The 24388-nt window shown below is 46.0% G+C and overlaps 1 protein-coding gene across 3 annotated transcripts in view; it reads left to right on the top strand.

Annotated features, from left to right (window-relative positions):
- The window catches only part of LOC140479597 (retinoic acid receptor RXR-gamma-A-like), a 334953-nt gene that overhangs the window by 21009 nt on the left and 289556 nt on the right, over nt 1-24388 (top strand). The gene's annotated exons all lie outside the window — the stretch shown is intronic.

Below are 24388 nucleotides of genomic sequence, written 5' to 3'. Positions count from 1 at the left end.
AGAACCACTCATGCTTCTAGAGAATCTGTTTCAGTGTGGTTCTACACTGGCTTTTACCTGGTAATGTGGAAAATTACCCAGGCATTTCCTGCCCAAAAAAAAGAACACATTCAATATTGGCAGGTACTACATTACCCAGGAGAAAGTGAGCACTGCAGATGCTGGAGATCAGAGTCAAGAGTGTGGTGCTGGAAAAGCACAACAGGTCAGGCAGCATCTGAGGAGCAGGAGAATCGACATTTTGGGGATAAGCCCTTCATCAGTACTGCACTGCTGTCAAACATCAGTAAACTGAAAGAATGTTGGATCAGCATTGCTATAAAATGGCACTTGCTTAGCAATAACCTTACCACTGTTTGGGCTCCACCAGGGTCACTCGGTTCCTGACAGTCTGGGTCTAAACATGGACAAAAGAGCTGAATTCCAGAGGTGGTGGTGGGGGGGGGGGGGGGGGGGGGGAGGTGAGAGGGAGATACTGCTCTTAATATCAAAACAGCATTTGACCGAGTGTGGCATCCAGGAGCCCTAACAAAACTTGATTGGAGTCAGACCTAGCACAAAGTTAGATGAGTGTGATTGTTAGAACAAATTTTTAAAAATCTCAAGAACAAATGAAATTAAAACCCTCCAGATTCTACACAAATCGCTATGATGCTGGGATCCATAACCAATCTCCCGTTACAGGTGCAGTATCTCAGATCGAACTATCTGAAAACAGGTGCCTGAAAATTCTATCCCACACTCCACTTTGACCTCACCTGACCTGAAGTGCCCACCCCCAAAATCAAAAGAAAACCCAAAATCTGTAAATATCTGAAATTCAGCATGCTCTCAGTCCCGAGTTGCTGAGTTTCAGGCTGGGTACCTCTCTCAGCATTCGTCTTTGTAACTCGATCAGACCGTCGATAATTTGCATGAACTCATTTAATTTCAGAAACGTGCCTTTGCTCCAGTACTTGGTTCAGGCCAGCAAGATCAACCCATAGCCACTTCTAATTCGTGGACTTTATTGTTTGGACTGTATGCTGTCCCAAATTGAATGATTTTTATTCAGAACATTGTGGAGCACCTCACTTAATGGTGGTTGTATTGTCACTTGACAATTAAATTAAAGGGTTGAAAAATGTGGCGCTGGAAAAACACAGCAGGCCAGGCAGTATCCGAGGAGCAGGAGAATCGACGTTTCGGGCATAAGCCCTTCCTGAAGTAGTTTCATGGCTTCCCCTCAATTTCCCATTCTTAAGCTTAAGAAATACAAAAATGGCTGTGCTTAAATTCCTTTCAGTAACATTAATATGTGAGGCATCATTAAACCAATAATATAGTGTTCTTTTGGTCATCTAAAGATGGAGGTTTGCTAAAATGTAGGTAAAAACAATGACTGCAGATGCTGGAAACCAGATTCTGGATTAGTGGTGCTGGAAGAGCACAGCAGTTCAGGCAGCATCCGAGGAGCAGTAAAATCGACGTTTTGGGCAAAAGCCCTTCATCAGCAATAAAGGCAGAGAGCCTGAAGCGTGGAGAGATAGGCTAGAGGAGGGTGGGGGTGGGGAGAAAGTAGCGTGGAGTACAATAGGTGAGTGGGGGTGGGGCGAGTTTGTTTCAGGACATGGCTGAAGAGCTTCAGGGTAGAGGAAAAGACCTGGGAGTTGCAGTGGGAGAGGGACTCCCTGAGATTCTTGTATAGAGAAGAGGAACACTTCTTCAAGGCAGACATTCTCTCTCTCTCTTTTTCTCTCTCTCTCTCTCTCTCTCTCCAACAGTGTGGCGCTCTCTCAGCACTGACCCTCCAGCAGTCTGGCAGTCTCTCAGTACTGATCCTCCGACAGTGCGACGCTCCCTCAGTAATGACCCTCCGACAGTGCGACGCTCCCTCAGTACTGACCCTCCGACAGTGTGGCGCTCCCTCAGCACTGACCCTTCTCCAACAGTGTGGTGCTCCCTCAGCACTGACCCTTCTCCAACAGTGTGGTGCTCCCTCAGCACTGACCCTTCTCCAACAGTGTGGTGCTCCCTCAGCACTGACCCTTCTCCAACAGTGTGGTGCTCCCTCAGCACTGACCCTCCGATAGTACGGCGCTCCCTCAGCACTGACCCTTCTCCGACAGGGCAGCATTCCTTCAGTACTGACTGTCTGATAGTGTGGCACTCCCTCAGTACTGACCCTCTGACAGTGTTGCACACCCTCAGCCCTGACCCTCAGACAGTGCGGCACTCCCTCAGTACTGACCCGCTGATAGTGTGGCACTCCCTCAGTACTGACCCTCTGACAGTGTTGCACACCCTCAGCTCTGACCCTCAGACAGTGCGGCACTCCCTTAGTACTGACCCTCTGATAGTGTGGCACTCCCTCAGTACTGACCCTCTGACAGTGTTGCACACCCTCAGCCCTGACCCTCAGACAGTGCGGCACTCACTCAGTACTGATTCTCTGACAGTGCGGCACTCCCTCAGTCCTGACCCTCCGACAGTGCGGCACTCACTCAGTACTGATTCTCTGACAGTGTAGCAGTCCCTCAGTACTGACCCTCCGACAGTGCGGCACTCCCTCAGTACTGATTCTCCGACAGTGCGGCACTCCCTCAGTACTGATTCTCTGACAGTGTAGCAGTCCCTCAGTACTGACCCTCTGACAGTGCGGCACTCCCTCAGCACTGACCCGCCTGACAGTGTGGCACTCGCAGAGTACTGACCTTCCAACAGGGCAGCTTCTTCAGCACTGACCCTCCGACAGGATGGCACCCACTCAGGACTGACCCTCTGACAGCGCAGCACTCCCCTAGCATTGACTCTCTGACAGTATGGCCACTCCTTGATTCTGACTCTCCCACAGTGCGGCACTTCCTCATTCCCTAACTGAAGTGTCAAATGGATAGTGCCTCCTTTAATTTAGGTTTTACCTCTCATGAAGGTAATTCCATTGAAAGTAGGTAATGGCCGTTTAATATGTTTGCTGTGTACTTGTGGTAGCAAGGAAGACCATTCAATTCAACATGACAATTGCAACCTTAAAAAATATGGATTTTATTCCATCTAATTTCACTTTCTATCTTCCAGCTCCTGCTCTGTAGTTCTATTAGTTACTGTATTTCAAAAGTGTGTTTCAAATGTGATGAGGATTTCCTGCCTGTAGTATCCTTTCAGACAGCGTTCCAGATCCCCACCACTCTGGATTAAATAACTTATTCCTCAACTCCCCCACCAACCCATGTACTAATTACTCAGTAAATTCAATTGAATCTTCCTTCATCTTCCCGTGTACCAAAACAAACAATCCCAGCCTATCCAATCGTCATATCCTCATGGTTAAAATTGTCCAGTCATGGCAACATCCTCATAAATCTCCTTTGACTGCTTTCTAGCGGGATGATATGCTTTCTGTAATATGACCAGAACTAGTGTTTTGCAAAGTTGTAGCATAACCTTCCAGATATTGTAGCCCGTGACTTGTCTCATTCAGGAATCTATACTTTTTTTGTGACTCCCTGATCTGTCTGGCCAGCTACCTTCAGGGATCTGTGGATGTGCTTTCAAAGGTCCCTCTACTTCTCAGAATTCTACCCATCCATTGTGTATTCCCTTGTTGGACATTGCTATCTGCATCACCTCATGCATCATCATATGGGCGGCACGGTAGCTCAGTGGTTAGCACTGCTGCCTCACAGAGCCAGGGACCAGGGTTCGATTCTAGCATCAGGTGACTGTGTGGAGTTTGCACATTCTCCCTGTGTCTGCGTGAGTTTCCTCTGGGTGCTCCGGTTTCCTCCCACAGACCGAAGATGTGCAGGCTATGTGAATTGGCCATGCTAAATTGCCCAATTGTTCTGGGATGTGTAGGTTAGGTGCATTAGTCAGGGGAAATGTAGAGTAATAGGGTAGGGGAATGGGTCTGTGTAGGATACTCTTTGGAGAGTTGGTTGGTGTGGGCTTGTTGGGCCGAAGGGCCTGTTCCCACACTGTAGCAATTCTGATTCTGATTCTAATTCTTCTCTGGACAGAATTCCACTTGTCATTTTTACAAACCCCCCCCCCCCCCCCCCCCCCCCCCCCCCCCCCCACCCCCATGTCTCCCTGCTCCCTACAGCTTTTTTCCTCACTGTCAGTAGATGGCAATCCTTTTCTCACTTGCAAACCTCTTTCTCATACCCCTTGCATTTCATGTTGCATTGATACTGCCACGGCGATGGGCCCTGACAACACACCAGTAATTGTCCTGAAGACTTGTGCTCCAGAATTAACTGTGTCCCTAGCTAAGCTATTCCGGTGCAGTTACAACATTAGCATCTACCCCACAATGTGGAAGAATTGTCCTGTGCGCAGAAAACAGGACCAATCCAACCGGGCAATTAATGTCCCTTTGGTCTACTCTTGATCATCAGCAGATGGAAAGTGATGGAAGATGATACTAACAGTATTTTGGAGCAGCATTTGTTCAGCAGTAACTTGCATGTGAGATTCTCAAGGGCCTTGGTTTAATGTCTCATCAAAGAGATCATAGATTCATAGCATGGTACCTCACTGAAGGAGGCCATTTGGCCTATCAAATCTCCATCAGCTTTCTGAAGGAGCAACTCATCTAACCCCATTGTCCCCACCTTTTTCGATAAACCCTGAATTTCCTTTTACTCCTTGAGATAATATCTCTCTGGATAGCCATGATTCCTTCTATTTCTGTTACACGGTCAGGCAGGGCCTTCTAGATCCTGAACTGCTGGTTGCATTAAGAAATAAAAAAGCTTTTTCTTGCATTGCAATTGCTTCCTTCACCATTACCTAAAATGGGCGTGCTCTGGTTCTCAACTTCTCCGGCAGTGGGAGCAGCCTCTCTCCATCTGCTCTCATTCCATTTAGTCACCAGCCTCGCAATTAAAGGGTGTTGGGGCCGCTTGTTTCCATTTCCGTGTCTTAAGTTACTGAGGAAGATAACCTGCTGGTCCTAATCCTCCACCATCCCCTCCTCAGTTTTACTTGCGGTTTGCACTGAGCGGTGTTGCTTAGCAAGCTTCAAGAGTGCCAAAGAGCGCCTTTGAAATGGTTATTCCCATGCCGGGAGAAATGGATTGACTTGTGGTGGCTATACAAAACTGCACTCACCATCATAATTACTGAGCTAATTAACGAGACCCTCTCTGATTCCCGTGTCAAAAGTTGCATCAGTCTCACACTGGCAATGGCGGAGGTTGGTCAAAAAGGTCTTTCAACCCTGCAAATCGCAACAAATCTCTTGAGTGGAACTCTAATCCCTGGGAGCTAGCCAGGGCCCTGTGCTCCTTCCTGTTTCCCTTCACTGGCAGCAAAAGCTTAGGGCTGCGGGATTCCAATTCAACCCTCTCCAACTCTCAAACTCCTGAGCGTTTAAGTTCCGCTTGCGCTGCAAGCAAACCTGCAGAACAAATGAGAATTAAAGTCCCTGGCTGCCGACCCGTATCGAGTCAGCCGTTCTCAGCCAGGGTGGGATGGTGCTGAGGAGTGGTCCTGGGAGAAACCCTGATTTGGGGAGGGGGAGGATAAACCAGTCAGTCTGACAAACTGCGAAGGGTATTCCGGCATTGCTGCTCCCTGTCCGCACACCAAGGACGTGGAATGCAGAGTGGAGCACAACTGCGATGCAAACTGCAGTTGAATAGTCTGCATCAGTCTTGACAGTCAATGAGTGCCACAGAAAGATGTAATGTGGCTTCATGCACTGGGAGAACAGTCCCCACAGGGCACTGTGTACATCCCTGGAGATTTCCTCTCCGTCTACGATGACACATTGTGGCAAAGACAGAACTGCACCGTGCCCTGCTGTCCCTTACACTCCTTCAAACCTGAGTCAGGTCCCTCAGGCTATCACAAGCCTTAGGACACCCAGTGCAGCACAGGGAGTGCCAGTGCAGGCTTGGCACTGTGCCTTTGTGCTCTCTGAAAAAATGTTACTGGATTTTGGTTGGGGAAAAGCATGCCTTTTCTGATAAATTAAGCTCTTTAACGTTAAAGAATAGCTTGCAAAGTCCCATTTTGCTCATGGTTACTTGTATTCCAAACAGGAGAGAAAAGCTGTCCATCAATGCTGCTCTGTCAGTGTGATGTTTCACAGACAGTACTGACAACTTCACAGCCTCACTGAGTGAGGTTTTAACCGTGGGCAGGCAGCTGGAGAAGAGTGCTAGCCAGGGCTGTACTGGAACCCAGCGTATCATCTCAACCACTCACCAGGCCCTTTACTCACTGGAGGTCGATATATTCTTTCTGAAGAAAGCCCCCACACAAAGAATTGCTGGAAGAACTTAGCAAATCTGGCAACATCTGTGGAGAGAAATCAAAGTTAATGTTTTGGGTTCAGTAGCCCTCCTTTAGAACCAGTGTTGTGTTTGAAGGATTGGACTTCATGGATCCAGGCTCTCGTGGAGAGTATTTCAGTTTAGTGTGCATGCCATCAAATGATCATGGGCAAGCCTGCTGAAAGGTGAGCCTTTTGCAGCAAAGATCAGAGACAGCCACTACCTGTTGTCATTGTCATCTGTGTGTGTCCAGCTCACTCACCGTCTCTGTTCTATTCCTGTCAGTACCTCTCTCTGTGTAGCTCACTCAGTATTTTGTTCTGTCTCTTTGTCCTCTTTCTTGCTATCTCACTGGATAGGGTTTCCATCGCTGTCTCATACAGCCAAACTGTAATCCTACTTATAAAGAACAGGTTTAGCTTTTTGTTACATTGTTTGTTCAGAGGATATCCATTCCTCAATATCTCTCTTAATGTCTCTCCCTCTCTTTCTACCTGTATCATGTCTCTGACCCCCTGTGCATGACACTGTCACTGTCTGTTATGCTTTTGCCTCTAAACTTAATTCTGTGTTGACTGCCTTCTCCTTCTCTGACCTATCATTGCTTCTCGAGCTATTGTCAGCATATGTATCTGTCCTGATTTAAACCTCGCCTTGTCTTTGATATCTCTCTCCCACTTTGGGTCCACTGCATCTCTGTCACTGTGGCTGTTTATTCACTGTTGTCATTGTCTTTCTATTTGTCTAATGTTGTGTTTCACTGTTTCTGTCTTGCTCTGTCTATCTCACACTGAAATATCATTCTCTCAGTACATTTCTGTCTCAATCGGTGATTTTTTTATTCTGTCTCCCCCGCCTGTCATCTTATGTTTCTGTAATAATAAGGTGCACATTTTCTCTCGTTCTGACTTATTTAAAAAAAATATCCTGCACCTGTTTATTCTAATTAGTGGTTATAAATCCATCTTGTTGTGTTCCGTCCTATGTTACCATCCTGTCTCTTTCCCAGAACTTCCTCTGTCGCTGTCTCCCTGTGTTTGACAGGAACATTTTTTCCAGGCTCCTTCACTTTCAAACCGGATTCTATTTTTTGCTGCTGCGGGGGTTTGTTTACCAAGAATCTGAATTTGTTTTCCACTTTCATTCCTGCTGCATGAACACACAGATAAGATGGTCGGATATCTGAACTGTCTCCCTCTGCGATGAGTAATGTGTGCACAGGAGCCTCCGGTGTTGTTCAAAGAGCTATATTAAACGTGCAGGCGGCTACATCCTTGTTTATGAACACTCAACACGATGATGTAAATTGTTCACTTTGGTTCCCTTCCTCTTTCACACTGACCCCTAAAACTAAAAGTTTTCTTTTTCTTTACTCTTGCCTGGGATGTGGATGTTGCTCCAAGGAAAACAACCCCAGCCTAATCAACCTCTCCCTTTATAGCTCAAACCCTCCAATCCTGGCAACATCCTTGTAAATCTTTTCTGCGCCCTTTCAAGTTTCACAACATCTTTCATATAGCTGGGAGACCAGAATTGAACGCAGTATTCCAAAACTGGCTGAACCAATGTAGCGTGCAGCCACAGCGTGACCTCCCAACTCCTAAACTTAAACTCAGTGCACTGACCAATAAAAGCAAGCATACCAAATGCCCACTTCACTCTATCTACCTGCTATTCCACTTTCAAGGAACTGTGAATCTGCACTCCAAGATCTCTATGTTTGGTAACACTCCCCAGGACCTTACCATTGGGTGTCTAAATCCAGCTCTAACTTGCCTTTCCAAAATTCAGCACCTCACATTTGTCTGAAATAAACCCCATCTGCCACTCTTCAGTGTGGCTTGCTCGGCATTTTCAGAAGGAGTTCAGAGCCAGTCACATTGCGGGCCTGGAATCAAGTAGGCCAGACTGGTGGAGGACAGTAGATTTTCCATCCTGAAAGAACATTAGTGAAGCAGGTGGGTTTTTTAAATGACCAACAGTCGTTGTCATTGTCAACATTACTGAGACTAGGCTTCAATTCCAGATTGATCAATTGAATTGAATAGAATCATAAAATGCTTGCTTGGCTGGGAATTCAACATTGATGGAGGACAGAGCTCAGAAGGCATTCAGATTGATGGAATCGTGACTCATTTTTCTACCCGACCACTTGCTACCGATCAATGGAGCAGTTCCTTTACACCAGCTGGTTGCCATGGTGCCATATTTTCTTACCTTGCACACTTAGCAGCAACTAGAAAAATTGCACATGTTCACTTTCTAAAAGAAAAAGCTGCCCGTGTGATCTTCTCATTCAGTGAATCCTTTCCTGTCTCTGAGCCCACCCCCACCCCAACCCAAACCCAATTCTGGTGTAGGGGCCAACAAAGCTGGAATCTCAATGACCAACTTGATGCCATTAGCTCTGATGTTTTGCTTGATAGTTGTCAAAGTACACAGAGTTGGGAAAAAAGGCTGTTTGGCCAGGTCAGGTCAACCACTTTTGAAGCAAGATTTGAAGTAAGTTTTTTCTCATGTTGCGGCTATGCAGGACATTAGTTAGGCCACTTTTGGAATCCTGTGTGCAGTTCCAGTCTCCCTGCTATCAGAAGGATGTTGTGAAACTTGAAAGGTTTCAGAAAAGATTTACGAGGATGTTGCCAGGGTTGGAGGACTTGAGCTGTAGGGAGAGGCTGAACAGGCTGGGGCTGTTTTCCCTGAAGCGTTGGAGGATGACCTTATAGAGGTTTATAAAATCATGAGTGGCATGGATAGGATAGACAGACAAGATCTTTTCCCTGGGGTGGGGGAGTCCAGAACTAGAGGGCATGGGGTGAAAGGGGGAAGATGTAAAAGGGACCTAAGGGATAACTTGTTCAGGCAGAGGGTGGTAGGTGTATGGAATGAGCTGCCAGAGGATGTGATGGAGGCTGGTACAATTGCAACATTTAAGAGGCATCTGGATGGGTATATGAATAGGAAGGGTTTAGAGGGATATAGGCCAGTGCTGGCAAATGGGACTAGATTAATTTAGGATATCTGTTCAGCATGGACAGTTGGACCAAAGGGTCTGTTTCCATGCTTTACAGCTCTGTGACTCTCAAAAGGAGGAAAGAAGGCACTGTGGAGCTAGAGAGATTTAGATGACACTGTCCAAAGTTATTGAAAATTAGTCTAAAAATGGCAAATAGAATATTGCTTTTATGTGAAGAGTGCTGGAATATGAAGAGGTGAAAGCATGGTGTGGGACAGTGGGCTACATCAGTGCTTGAGAAGATAGCCCAGCTGTGCTCAGGTTGGATTGGGTACCCAGGCCAGCAGTTGCACAAGGGGCCCCTGATTTCTCTCCCTCCTCATGAATGTAACTGATGCTTAATCAGCGGTCTACCAAACTGATTAAATGATTCAACAATGGCAACGAGTTTTAAAAGTTGCTAAAGTTTTGCTTATAAATACTGTGTCTTACACCCCCCTATTATATCATGCCTGAGGAAGGAGCAGAGCTCCGAAAGCTTGCAATTTCAACATGAACTATAACCTGGTGTCGTTTGATTTTTGACCTTGTCCTCCCCAGTCCAAATCCGGCATCTCCACATCATTATCCAATGTTGACAGGCTCCCCCATGTGGGAGGGCATGGTGCATTCAGCTGTGGGGACAGGACCCCAGCAAAGGTCTCACCTTGGAGGAGTTGCAGCCCAGATTAACTGATGGACAGTGAGAGAGCTGGGTTCCCAAGGGTTAACTCATTTCTGGGTGATGGATGAGATCCGAAACACAGACCAGTACCTGGGAGTAGCTGTTTCTCTTCTCTGTCACTCACCTTTACCTGATGTAAATGTCAGGCCTGTCAATAAAAATCTGATTCACTGCTGCTCAGCCTTGGCTCCGAGCTTACCTGCAAGCTCATTTGGTCATGCATTAACTGAAAGCAGCAGCATATTGATCGATCCTATACACTAACAGTTCACTAGCTAATCGTGCCTTATTAGCTGCAGTCAGATATCCTCATGTCCACCTGGAAACACAGTTTCTTTGGCCTGCTTTAACTGAGTTGAAAGGGCAATGTATATTGCTGGTTACAGCCCACAGTTTGAAGCTGAGAGAGACTGCTTGAGCTAAGATCTTGGTAAGATTACCTTTTGTTCAACATCCTATGAATTATATACCCTCTTCGACTTGGAACAACCTCCACACAGCAGCTCACTCCAGAGTCTCCCTGTTGTGTGATCTCCTGCATCTCTGCTGATGTACTGGGGGTGGGTTAGCTCATTTGGCTGGCAGGTTGGCTTGCAGTGTAGAGTGATGTTGACCACACAAGTTCAGTTCCTGCACTGGCTGAAGTTACCATGAAGGACTCTCCTTCTCAAGCGCTCCTCTTGCCTGAGCTGTGTTGACTCTTAGGTTAAACCATCAGCATCGTGAATGAGAGAGAGCAACAGGACAACATTTACTACAGGGCAACTTTACATTGACTGATGTACTTCACTATTTACGTATTTGAGTATTAACCCTTTACGGATGGGGGATAGAAATTGGCCGGGGTACAGAGGAAAAATCCCCTGCCTGTATCAAGAGTCTATGACTCTGAGATCTTTTATGTTCACCTCGGAGAGCAGACATGGTTTAATGTGTTTTCCAAGGCAGTGCCCCCCCACAGTGCAGCTGTAACTCAGCACTGCACAGGGACTGTCAGAAGGTTTATAGGCTGAAAGGCTCTTGGTGGGGGTTGAATCCCCGACACTTTGTCCTTGAACCACTGAGACACAGTTGACATACCAGAACTACTCTGGGGACGCAGTGTCACACACCAATATTCCACACAGATTTTATGAAAACCATTTGTTATAACTGCTAATGTTGAGGGATCAGTGAATGCAGATTTTAAAATGGGGCCCTAATTCCCACCTCCTGATAGGTGTCGGCAGTGAAGTGAGTTGTAAGCTTGGGTGCAGAAACTAGAAGGTGGTGTCAAGATCCCTTCCCTAAAGGCTATAGGTGAACCTGTTAGATGTTTGCAAAAATCAAGGTCTTTTTATCTTGTGTCAACCCACATATCACCAGGTTTCCTTTCACTGCTAGTTATGATCAAAGTTCAGTGTCACAAAGCTAGTCCTTTCTTTCCAAAAGCTGTTCCTTGGCTCCAGAAGACACTGTCCTTGATTTTTTTTTCAGAGGGGGTAATAAACCAGGCCGGGCTCCGATCAGTCTGGTTTGGTACAGAGATGCAAAGGATCTTGAGAGGCCTTTTGTTTATATGTGAACAGATGAGTCAGGCCAAAGTGGTCATGTTTTAGAAATGACCGATATAAAGAGAGGGGAGTGGTCAGCTCTCTCGCTGAGCAAGTTAGTTCAGTCTTGAATTGGTAAGGAGTTCAACAGGGAGCTGTGTGGAAACTCTCTCTCTCTCTGCCCTTCAACTTTAACCTGTAAGCATGTGTTCCACTTATACTGGTTTTTAAAGGGAGTTTGCTTATTGGGACTATTGTGTATACTCGGAACAGTATAAGTAAGTCTAGTTGGATAGACTGAGTTCTGTAGGGGTTCTTTATTCTGTTCTTTGTGTTTCATTGCGTAATTTTTTTGAATAAATGTTTGTCTGTTTTAAAATCTAGTAGTCAACCAAGCTAACTTAATCTGGGTAATTTTCACTGTGCACTTACCAAAACAAATTGCAAAGTTATGGTCTGGGCTGCCTGCTTAAGAATGTTTTGAATGACCTGGCCTAGTCCATAACATCAGTTTTTAACTGTAAGATTAACTGTAATACTGTCCCTACTTTACACCCATCGAAGGTTTTCTGCCCACAGAGGTTTGTTAATACTGGCACAGATAATGACTTGCAGGTGCTGGTGTTGGACAAAGTTAAAAATCTCACAACACCGGGTTTATTTGGAAGCACTAGGTTTAGGAGCGCAATGAAAGAACAGTGATCCGAAAGCTTGTGCTTCCAAATAAACCTGTTGGACTAAAACCTGGTACAGATAATGATTGTGATTAAGGGTTATGGGGAGAAAGCAGGAGAATGGGTATGAGAAACATATCAGCTATTACAGAGTAGACTCGATGGTAGACTCCAGGCCCCCAAACACCGTGGGCGGCACTGTGGCACAGCGCCAGAGACCCGGGTTCAATTCCCGCCTCAGGCGACTAACTGTGTGGAGTTTTCACGTTCTCCCCGTGTCTGCGTGGGTTTCCTCCGGGTGTTCCGGTTTCCTCCCACAGTCCAAAGTTGTGCAGGTCAGGTGAATTGGCCATGCTAAATTGCCCGTAGTGTTAGGTAAGGGGTAGATGTAGATGTAGGGGTATGGGTGGGTTACGCTTTGGCGGGGCGGTGTGGACTTGTAGGGCCGAAGGGCCTGTTTCCACACTGTAAGTAATCTCATCTAATCTAAAACCCACCCTCCCATCCTGGCACTTTCCCCTGCCACCGCAGGAACTGTAAATCCTGCGCCCACACCTCCTCCCTCACCTCTATCCAAGGCCCTAAAAAGCAAAGTTTTACTTGCACATCCACTAATATCATTTATTGTATCCGTTGCTCCCGACGCGGTCTCCTCTACATTGGGGAGACTGGACGCCTCCTAGCAGAGAACTTTAGGGAACATCTCCGGGACACCCGCACCAATCAACCACACCGCCTTGTGGCCCAACATTTCAACTCTCCCTCCCACTCTGCCGAGGACATGGAGGTCCTGGGCCTCCTTCACCGCTGCTTCCTCACCACCAGACGCCTGGAGGAAGAACGCCTCATCTTCCGCCTCGGAACACTTCAACCCCAGGGCATCAATGTGGACTTCAACAGTTTCCTCATTTCCCCTTCCCCCACCTCACCCTAGTTCTAAACTTCCAGCTCAGTAACTGTCCCTATGACTTGTCCAGACTTGTCCTACCTGCCTATCTTCTTTTCCATCTATCCACTCCACCCCCTCCTTCATCCCGTCCCCCACTCACCCATTGTACTCTATGCTACTTTCTCCCCACACCAACCCTCCTCTCGCTTATCTCTCCACACTTCAGGCTCACTGTCTTTATTCCTGATGAAGGGCTTTTGCCTGAAACGTCGATTTCGAAGCTACATGGATGCTGCCTGAACTGCTGTGCTCTTCCAGCACCACTAATCCAGAATCTGGTTTCCAGCATCTGCAGTCATTGTTTTTACCTCGATGGGCTGAATGGCCTAATTCTGTTCCTATATCTTACGATCGTCCAAACCTGGGAGTGACTAGTGGATGTTCTAAGTGGTGTGGGGTAAAGACAGCTAAATAGGATTCAGGGAACTGATCAGGCAGGGTCTGGTGGAACAGGTTTAAGGAGCTGAATAACCTCCTCCTATTCCTAACGTTCATCCTGTCCCTCGAACAGTAGAAGGCTTAGTGATGGGGATTCTGATCCAACATATGACTTGCCTGAAGTTTCACACCCTTTGACAAGAGGATCAATTTTCGTTGTTGAAATGCTTCTATCTGGTCACTTCATACGCGCATTTTAGTATCTACAATACACTACGCAGCCTGCTTATCCAGCCAGTGAACTCAGCAGGTCTTGTTCCATCCACATGGGGCATGCAGGCATCCACAGCTACTCCTTATCTTCAGACAGTTGGAGAATGGACAAAGTGCAGAACAGAGGATATTGCCTAGTTCAGACAGAGAGTGAACAGGGTGAGACAATGAAGGGAGTGGGGTGAGGTGACATCTAACTGATTTCTTAAAGCATCTAGCTTGGAAGAGTAAGGAATGCCAGGTGAGCTGTGAAGGATACTGTTGTATTACTGTGCAGATCTCAGGAAGGCACAATTCCTTTAAGACAGCTCGGTGACATCACGACTTGTGACACTCTTGTATAATTATACAGTTTGTTTTTAAGCAGCCAGCCATTTTGCTAGTCGGTCACTAACGAGTAATATAAAAATAATCCAAGTAAGGGTATATCCCGGATGTCATACATATAGTTCTATTAATAAACTTCCAGATATCTGTCTCAATGAAGACCCACATCTTTGGTATGTGTTACATGGGATAACATACAGAAAACCACAAATTAGGTCCAGTTTCATATCTTAAAGGTCTTTTGAAAGGAAAGGAAACGTTTTGGCATTTTCAAATCTTTGGGATGTCTCAAAGTGCTTTTCAGCCAATTCAGTCCGTTGCAGGTGTAGAAAGTGTCAATGGCAGAAATTACAACAGCCAGTTTATGCACAGTAAGTACCCACAAATGCTAACATGATAATGAGCAGGTGCTCTAACCATTTTTGCGATGTTGGTTGAGGGACGGAGATTGGCCGGCATACTGGAGAGGAGGCATCTGCTGTCAAAAGGTGTGCCACAAGATCTTTCATATTGACCTGAGAGAACTGTGCTCTCCCTCGGCACTGCACTGCACTGGAATGACAGCCTGAATTGCATGCTCATACCTCTTGAATGTTTTTTTAAAAAATACATTGTTTACTCATTCATGGGATGTGAGTGTTGCTGGCCAGTGCACTGTTTGTTGCCAATTCCTGAGAAGATGGTGGCGAGATGCCTTCTTGAACTGCTGCAGTCCATGGTGGACCCACAATGTCGTTAGAGAGGGTGTAGACAGGCAGGAGGCTGAAAGAACACAGCAAGCCAGGCAGCGTCAGGAGCTGGAGAAGTTGACGTTTCGGGTGTAACCTGAAAAAGGGTTACACCCAAAATGTTGACTTCTCCAGCTCCTGATGCTGCCTGGCTTGCTGTGTTCTTCCAACCTCCTGCCTGTCTACTTTGGACTCCAGCATCTGCAGTTTATTTTGTCCCTTTGAGAGGGAGGTCCAAGATTTTGACCCAGCAACAATGAAGAAACAGTACGTTAGTCAGAGTGGCTCAGAGGGGAATGTATAGGTCGTGGTGTTTTCATGTACCTGCTGCCCATTACCTCCCAAGTGGTAGAGGTCATGTGCTCAGAAGGAGATTTGTAAGTTATTGGATCTTCAATTTATTCAGGCGAGAGTTTGACATGTGGATAATGCCATTTTGTGATAAAGGTGGCATTTCCCCTGCGTGTTTGGGCTTTTGGCAGAGTGAAACACCTCTAGCCAGCTTGTATCAGAATGAAACAGAAGTGGAGTGTCAGATATAAGCGACAGCCACAGTAATGTTGTTGTGACAACATTACCATCTACTCCTTTGATCATAAAGCCAATTTTTAGTGTGTTTGGGGCAGATGCTATATTCCTGTGTTCACTGACATCTCCGTTGTTTACGAGGCCTTCAGTGGTACTCCCTTTTCAATATCCTGAAGATCTTACAGGGTTGATTTTATACTTGTTTATGTATTTCTTATAACCCCGCAGAGTTTTGATTGATGTCAGACAGCCCCAAATGTACTTGTGAATGGCAGCAGCCGAGAGGAACAGTTAATTTCCAACAGTGTTGTGTCCCTGCCCTCAATTGTGGATTATCAAGGCAGCCCAATCTGTTGAAGAGCATTTCCTATTTCTTTTTCTCTCTCTCTCTCTCTCTCTCTCTCTCTCTCAGATTTGAAACGTGAATGACCCCGTACACAGTGAGCAGAGCCACAGAGCTGCTCACTGTTAACCACTGAGAGTTTGTCACTACAGAAAAGGAAAAGATCCCTAAGAATTTTATTGATGTTGAAAGGACAGTAACTCTTTGCCTCCACAAATCAACTGCAAAAGCAGGAAGTCATGTTAATCGGAAGGATTAGGTTGCAGTGACTGTATTGGATTATTCTGAACGATAAGATCTACCTATATAGAATTAGAAGAGAATTTACAGGACTTTCAGAAACACGCCATTCAGTCCACCTGGTCTATGCACAACACAAGTGTCCTCACCCCTGACTCCTCCACACCCATCAACATATTGTTCTGTTCCTTTCTCGTTATGTGGTTTCCTTAAACGCACCCTTGGAATTTGATGAAACAACTTCAGGTGGCAATCTGCCACATATATACTGTGGCCCCAAGAGCAGGTCAGAGGCTCCCATGAGAATTCAGCAGCGAGTAACTCACCTCCTGACCTTCTGAAGCCTGTCAGTCATCTACAAGGTTCAGAGTGTGATCAGGCTGTTGTGAGTAGGAAGAGGACCATCCAGAGCAGGGGAAGCCTATACTCATCTTGGAGGCCCAGGGGTAGGGAGCGAGGGACTCTTCCTAACTGCTCACAAAGCCAGAGAGGAAAAAAAAAGACTCATGGTCTCCTCTGTAGGATTCTCTCCTCCTGAATTGAAGCCTGACGGAGAGGCCACAGTCAAAGCCCAGTGATGTGTGTAAGGCTCCGACATGTCTGCACAGAAGCGCTCCACTGGTACAACTCCAGTGGGCGGCATGGTGGCTCAGTGGTTAGCACTGCTGTCACACTGTGCCAGGGACCCAGGTTCAATCCAAAGTTCACAGCTGTGCAGGATAGGTCAATTGGCCATGCTAAATTGCCATAGTGTTCAGGGCTGTGTAGGTTAGGTGCATTAGTCAGAGGAAATGTAGAGTAATAGGATAGGGGAATGGGTCTAGTTGGGTTACACTTTGGAGGGTCAGTGCGGACTTGTTGGGCCAAATGGCCTGTTTCCACTCTGTAGGGATTCTATGAATGAACTGGTTTAATCTGGAGGGGGCAGATCAACAGTTCCTGATGATTGCCTGAGTTTCAGTCATGGAAATAGACCCTTCGGTCCAACCCGTCCATGCCGACCAGATATCCCAACCCAATCTAGTCCCACCTGCCAGCACCCAGCCCATATCCCTCCAAACCCTTCCTATTCATATACCCCTCCAGATGCCTTTTAAATGTCGCAATTGTACCAGTCTCCACCACTTCCTCTGGCAGCTCATTCCATACACGTACCACCCTCTGCCTGAAAACGTTGCCCCTTAGGTCTCTTTTACTTTTTTCCTCTCTCACCCTAAACCTATGCCCTCTAGTTCTGGACTCCCTCACCCCAGGGAAAAGACTCTATTTACCCTATCCATGCCCCTCATAATTTTGTAAACCTCTATAAGGTCACCCCATAGCCTCTGACACTCCAGGGAAAACAGCCCCAGCCTGTTCAGCCTCTCCCCGTAGCTCAAACCCTCTAACCCTGGCAACATCCTTGTAAATCTTTTCTGAACCCTTTCAAGTTTCACAACAAGGTTTCCTCCCACAGTCCAAAGATGTGCAGGTCAGATGGATTGGCCATGCTAAATTGTCCATAGTGTTAGGTGCATTAGTCAGAGGGAAATGGGTCTGGGCGGGTTACTGTTCGGAGGGTCGGTGTGGACTTGGGCTGAAGGGCTTGTTTCCACACTAGGGGAATCGAATCTAATTTAATCTAAAATCTAATCTTTCCGATAGTTCAGTCTTGTTCACATTTATTGACCAATGATAATTGCCCCAGAAAACGGGGTGGTGTACTGTCTCCTTGAACTGCTGCAGACCATGGGAGTGGTAGGGAAACCTGCAGTATTTGGAAGGGAGTTGCAGGATTTTGACCCAATGCCACAGAAGGAACTGTGATACAGTTCCAAGGCAGGCTAGTATGTGACTTGGAGGAGAACCTGGAGGTGGTGGGGGTCCCATTCACTTCCCTGCCCCTATCCCAGACGGTAGAGGTTGCAGGTTTGGACGCTGACAGTTAATGGGCTTACCAACTGGGAAGAAAATAAAGACCCTGCATGGATTCAGCAGATAGGAAGAGAAAAGAAAATGTGAACTGGGAGGGCAGTGGGAGAGGCATGGGTCGTGGCTTCATGAGCATAGCCTGATATCTGCCCACTGGAGAATGGTCCCTTGGAGTCCAGAGGGGAAATCAAACAGCCAAGTGTGGAAATGATCTGAAGTGGAGTTCAGGTGTCTCAGATAGATTCGGAACACTCCCAACATTTCCAAGTTAGCTGCCCTGCATTTGACTCTTGTAACCCCAGCGCAGTGAGACATCCGATTGACTCCTGTTGTACATGGCCCCATCCTGATCAAAGTAAAGTCCCAATGTTCCACCTTCACTATTTGTTGATCCACACAAGCCACTCTGTACACCGCTTTGTCCAGTGTGGGTCTGGTGTTAGTCTTCCCATGCTTCTCAGGAGCAAGGTATAAAACTTGGAAGGTATGTCAAAAGAAATTTTAAAAGGCTCAAACACAAAGGACTGAATGTAATGATAATGATTGTGTTTTCAGGTCTGGAACGTGCGTCAGCTACATTCCTGTACGTGGGCCAACATCATTGTTCAGTGATTTGTACATTACTGTTAATTTGTGTATTTGTGTCAGTAAGTCCAGTGCTAAACCTCTTCAATAAGACATCTTTATAGTTTTTAAAAGCGTGTTTTTTACAGAATTCTATCTTTATGTTGGGGAGGTTGGAAGCGGTCCAGTTGACTCTCCATAAAACATGTTCACCATTGGCGAACTTGCAGTTTGCGAGATTTTCCAGGAATGTGACCCCTACAAATGGCAGGACTTTATCTGTATCCAGCCTAAACAGACAAGTACTGAATATAAGTGCTTGTAGTTAGCAGCCAATTAAGCTCTACTCATTTGTGATTGTAACCGTTTATTTGCTCTTTCAAGTCATTTATCATTTGTAAAACGGCATCTGTTTAAAGGCATACGTGCTGGGCCAGCATTTATTGCCTGAGAAGGTGGTAGTGAGCTGCCTTCTTGAACCACTGCACTCCATGTGCTGTAGATAGAAAGATGTCCCTGAGCTGTGAATCCATTGTACTTTAATTAGAAAGGCTAGTTAACAAGATGCTCTGCTGACTTGAGCCAGGGCAGCTTCAGCTGATGGAGTCACGGGTTTCTGAAAAGCATGTTTAAAAGAAGAACATTCTGAAACGCTGTTATAGATATTCCTCAGTTGGAAGGATTGTGAATTTTTGGAGTTCTCTGCCTCAGTGGGCTCTCTGTTGTGGAATCTATTCAGAGCTGGAATAGACAGATGGAGATTAATTTAGATAAATGTCAAATGTTGCATTTTGGTGAGACAAGTCAAGGCAGGACTTACACAAGTAAGGCCCTGGAGAGTAATTTCCAACAAAGAGACCTAGGGGTGCAGGTATATGGTTCCATGAAAGTACTGTCATAAGTAGACAGGGTAGTGAGAAGGTGTTTGGTATGCTTGTCTTTACTAGTCAGTGCATTGAGTTTCGGAGTTGGGATGTTATGTTGTACCTGTACAGGACATTGGTGAGGTCACTTCTGGAGTACTGGTCACAATTCTGGTCACATTGCTACAGGAAGGTGTTATTAAATTGGGAAGGGGTGCAGAAAAGATTTAGAAGGATGTTAAGGGGACTTGGAGGGTTTGTGATATAGGGAGAGTTTTTTTTCCCCTGGAGCAAAGGAGGCTGAGGGGGTGACCTTATAGAGGTTTATAAAATCATGAGGAGCATGGATAGGGTAAATAGACAAGGTCTTTTGCCTAGGATAGGGGAGTCAAAAGCTAGAGACCATAGATTTAAGATGAGAGGGGAAAGATTTAAAAGGGCGCTGAGAAGCAACCTTTTCACACAGAGGGTGATACATATGTTGGAATGAATTGCCAGAGGCAATGGTAGAGGCAAATACAGTTACAGCATTTAAAGATATTTGGACAGGTACATGGTTCGGAATGATTTAGAGGGATATGGGCCAAATACAAGGAAGTGAGACTAGTTCAGTTTGGGAAACCTGGTCAGCATGGAAGAGTTGGACTGAAGGGTCTGGTTTGATGCTGTATGATTCTATGACAGCTATTTGGTTTCAAATGGATTCAAATGATATGGGGATTGGGCGGGAAATGGAGTTGATGGATTGGCTACAATTTCATTGAATGGCAAAATGAACTCGATGAGCTGAATGTCTCCTTCTGCTGATATTTCCAATGTCCTTGTGAGACATACATTATATTTTCCTCTGATGGTGTTGGCTAGCATGAGGGGACATATCTTTAAATTGAGTGGTGATAGATATAGGACAGATGTCAGAGGTAGTTTCTGTACTCAGAGTAGTAGGGGCGTGGAACGCACTGCCTGCAACAGTAGTAGACTTGCCAACTTTAAAGGTATTCACATGGTCATTGGATAAACATATGGGTGAAATTAGAATAGTGTAGGTTAGATGGGCTTCAGATTGGTTCCACAGATCGGTGCGATATCAAGAGCCCAAGGGCCTGTACTGCGCTGTAATGTTCTGTGTGCTATATGTGCATAGCCAGCCAATAGTCTCTTTCACAACCATCTTGACTATCTCCAAGCACTGGTGCTTTTTAATCCACCAGTTCAGACACGTTATGGTACATGTCTGGGGCAGGTGGGCCTTGAAACAAGATCTCTGTCAAGGGACACTACCCACTGGTGCCACAACAGCCCTTAATCTCTGGGCACAGAAATCAGTGCTTTGCTTTGACACCAGCAATTCACAGAAATGCTTCTGCCTGGTTTCGAACCAGAGCCCTTTCCAATGTGAAGCAAATGTGATGACCACGACATGACAGAAATTGAATTCTCTCGGGCAGATGTTTTCTAATCATTCTGTTCGGAGGTGTTATCTCTGTGTACATATCTCTGGGGTAGTTGGAGCTTGAACCAGGGTCTTCTGGCTCAGAGGTAAGGACGTTACCACTGCACCATAAGAGCCCTTTCTCTGGGCACAGATGAGATGCCCATCTCCTATCCATCACCAGAATATAGTCAGTATCCATTAAAAATGTAGTCACAGTTATCATGTAGGAAGAATGGCAGCAAACTTGCTCCCAGCGTGTGCTTTGGAGTAATGCATTCCCAAATGTGCTGTTTGGTTCTGACCAGTAATATTTATTACATACTGGTGTTTTTTTATTATAATGTAAATACTTGATGGTTAAAAACCCACATTTATTTATTTCAGTCAAGTGTGTGTACTGTCAAGTAACTGCTGTCAGGTGCTCTCACGTTACAATCTAGTGCTGCTTATTTCAGAAATCAAGCCTTGTGGGGTATTATTATAACCTAGCACTGTTTATTACTAAACCTGAGATGTGTGATGAATTAATACAGACCCATCCAGTTTATTTCAGAATATGTGGTGGGTATTACAGTCCAGCATTGCTTACTATAGAACAAATATTCCGTTATAGTTAAATACTGCATGCTAAAAAGTGTACACCTTGTGTGGTGGACTAATATCGATCTGTGATATTTATTTCAGAAGGTACTTTGTATGATAGATCATTACAGCCTAGCTCTGTATACTACAAGTTGTATATACTGTGATGGACTGATACCAGTGTGTGGTATCATTGCAGACCCTGGACTGTTTATTGCAGAGAGTGAGTTGTGTTCTGAATTATTCTAGTCTAACAATGTTTATTACAGAGTGCAGTGTGTAATAGATCGCTACAGCCCTGAGCGGTTTATTGTAGGGCTTGGGTTCTGTGCTGGCTTATTACAGTCCAACCCTGTTTATTGCGAAGCACAGGTTTTGTGGTAGATTATTACAGACCTACACTGTTTTGAATCCAAGTTGTGTGTGGTCGAATATTACAGTCCTGTGCTTTTCATTGCAGAGCACAGATTGTATGGTGGATCATCACAAACGCTGCGCTGTTTATTACAGAACATGAGCTCTGTGCTGGATAATATAAGTTCAATCTCTGTTAGTTGAATCCCTCCTGAAGTGCAGCACCAACTACCCTAATAAGCCATATGCAGAAGTTAATTAGGCTGGAGCATCTGTTTATGTTCAACAGATACTGGAAAGTACTCACCAGCTGGATGATAGGAGGAGGGTCTGCTCATGGGTCGAGACTCTCTGGGACCACATTCCCTTAGTTCCAACTGCTGGAATCTTTAATGCACTGCATCACATACCAAGAAGGATTCTCCCCCCACCCCACTCTAACTTTGATTGAGGTAAAAGATGCCCTTGTTTTGTAGAAGGTGGACTGCTGATCGAGTGAGCTCCTCTTGGCCCACTCTAAAGGGGATTAGACATGTTACAAGAGGCCAAAGCAGCTTTCAGAAACACACATACACACACGCCGACAGCCGAGTCTGGTGTAGATAAAAGGTTGATATCGTTCGAGTCCTTAATTAGGGAGATAGTTGGCTGGAGTGGCTGGTAATCCTTTCAGATAACCTAGCACCGGAGAATTATAGAAGAATGAAAGCAATTAGCCTTTCTGCTTCAACTCATCCTGTTTTCCCAAGGATTAGCGGTTGCTGAGCTGTTACTGAAGTACCCTTTGGAAGCAAACCCTGCTTCCTCGGGCCATTGGATGCTTTTGCAGGCATTACGAGGTAAGATTACTAACTCCTCCCAGACATATTTCTGGATGATTACATGCCCTCTTTGTTGTATTACCGTTCAGATCTCATAAAGGCACAAGACCTTTAAGGCAACAGATGACTTTATGACATATGATGCTCTGGTGTAAGAGGTCTCCTTCTTTTCTCATAAAATAGAATTCTTACAGTGTAGAAAAAGCCAGTTGGCCCATCAATTCTGAACCCATCCTCCAAAGAGCATCCCACCCAGACCCCGACCATATCCATATAATCCAGCATTTACCATACACAAATCTAGCTGCTCTGCACATCCCTGAACACAATTTAGCATGGCCAGTCCACCTAACCAGTACAACTTTGGCCTGTGGGAAGAAACCAGAACGCCAGGAGGAAACCCACACACAGACACAGAAAGAATGTTCAAAATGCACATACACGGTCGCCCGAGGATGGAATCTAGGTTCCAGGCACAATGAGGCAGCAATGCTATCCATTGAGCCACTGTGCCACTTACTTTATGTTCATTCAGTCAGTCAGGAAATCTATGTGACAGTAAGCCACTTAATTAGATATGTCATCAAGTAGAGTATACAACCCAGACTGTCACTTGAGCTGTAGTGTCCCGGTGTCAGAACAAGGTGTGGTTCACTAATGTCCTTCCTCAAGGATAGCGCATTTGCCATTCTCACCTGGTCTGGGCTGCATGTGACTCCAGACCCCACAGAAATGTGATTGACTCTCAGCCCTCTGAAATGGCCTAGCAAGCCACTCGGTTGTACCAATTGCTGTGAATGCTCAACAAAGAAATGAAACTAGAGAGTCTACCTGATATCAAGCTAGACACTGGAAAAGACAACAGACAGAAACAGACCTGTCCACCCTGCAAAGTCCTCCTCACTAACATTTGGGGGCATTGTCAAATTGGCACAGAATCATACCTTACAAACGATGTCACATTCACCACCATCACCAGCCCCTGGATATGTCCTGTCCCACCGGCAGGACCGACCCAGCAGCAGGGGGGTGTCACCGTGGTATACAGTCGGGAGGGGAGTTGCCCTGGGAGTCCTCAACATTGACTCTGAACCCTTTGAAGTCTCATGGGTTCAGGTTAAACATGCTCAAGGAAACCTCCTGCCGATTACCACAAACCGTCTTCCCTCAGCTGATGAGTCAATGCTCCTCCGTGGTGAACAGCACTTGGAGGAATTGCAGCGGACGGCTAAGGCATAAACTGTACTCTGAATGGGGGATTTCAATATCCACCACCAAGAGTGGCTCGGCAGCAGTACCACTGATCAAGCTGGTCGGGTCCTTAAACAATATCGCTGCTGGACTGGGTCTGCGACAGGTGGTGAGGGAAACAACAAGAGGGCAAAATATACTTGACCTCATCCTTAACAACTGCAAAAACATCTGTCCATGACAGTATCGGTTAGAGTGACCACCACACAGTTCTTGTACAGACAAAGTCCCACCTTCACATTGAGAATACCCTCCATTGTGTTGTGTGGCACTATCACTGCTAAATGGGGTAGACTTCAAACAGATCTAGCAACTCAAGACTGGGCATCCCTGAGGGCGCTGTGGGCCATCAACAGCAGCAGAATTGTGCTCTAGCACCATCTGTAACCTCATGGCCCGGCATATCCCCCACTCAACCGTTACCATCAAGCCAGGGGATCGACCCTGGTTCAGTGGAGAGTGCAGGAGGGCATGCCAGGAGCAGCATCAGGCATACCTAAAAATGAGGTGTCACCCTGGTGAAGCCACCATACAGGGCTACTTGCATGGCAAACAGCATAAGCAGCAAGTGATGGATAGAGCTAAGCGATCCCACAACCAGATAAGATCTAAGCTCTGCAGTCCTGCACATCCAGTCATGAATGGTGATGGAAAACTAAACAATTCGCTGGAGGAGGAGGCTCCACAAATAT

The sequence above is a fragment of the Chiloscyllium punctatum genome, chromosome 7, assembly GCF_047496795.1.
Source record: "Chiloscyllium punctatum isolate Juve2018m chromosome 7, sChiPun1.3, whole genome shotgun sequence".
Classification (NCBI taxonomy): Eukaryota; Metazoa; Chordata; class Chondrichthyes; order Orectolobiformes; family Hemiscylliidae; genus Chiloscyllium; species Chiloscyllium punctatum.
This window is presented reverse-complemented; position numbering and strand designations above follow the sequence as displayed.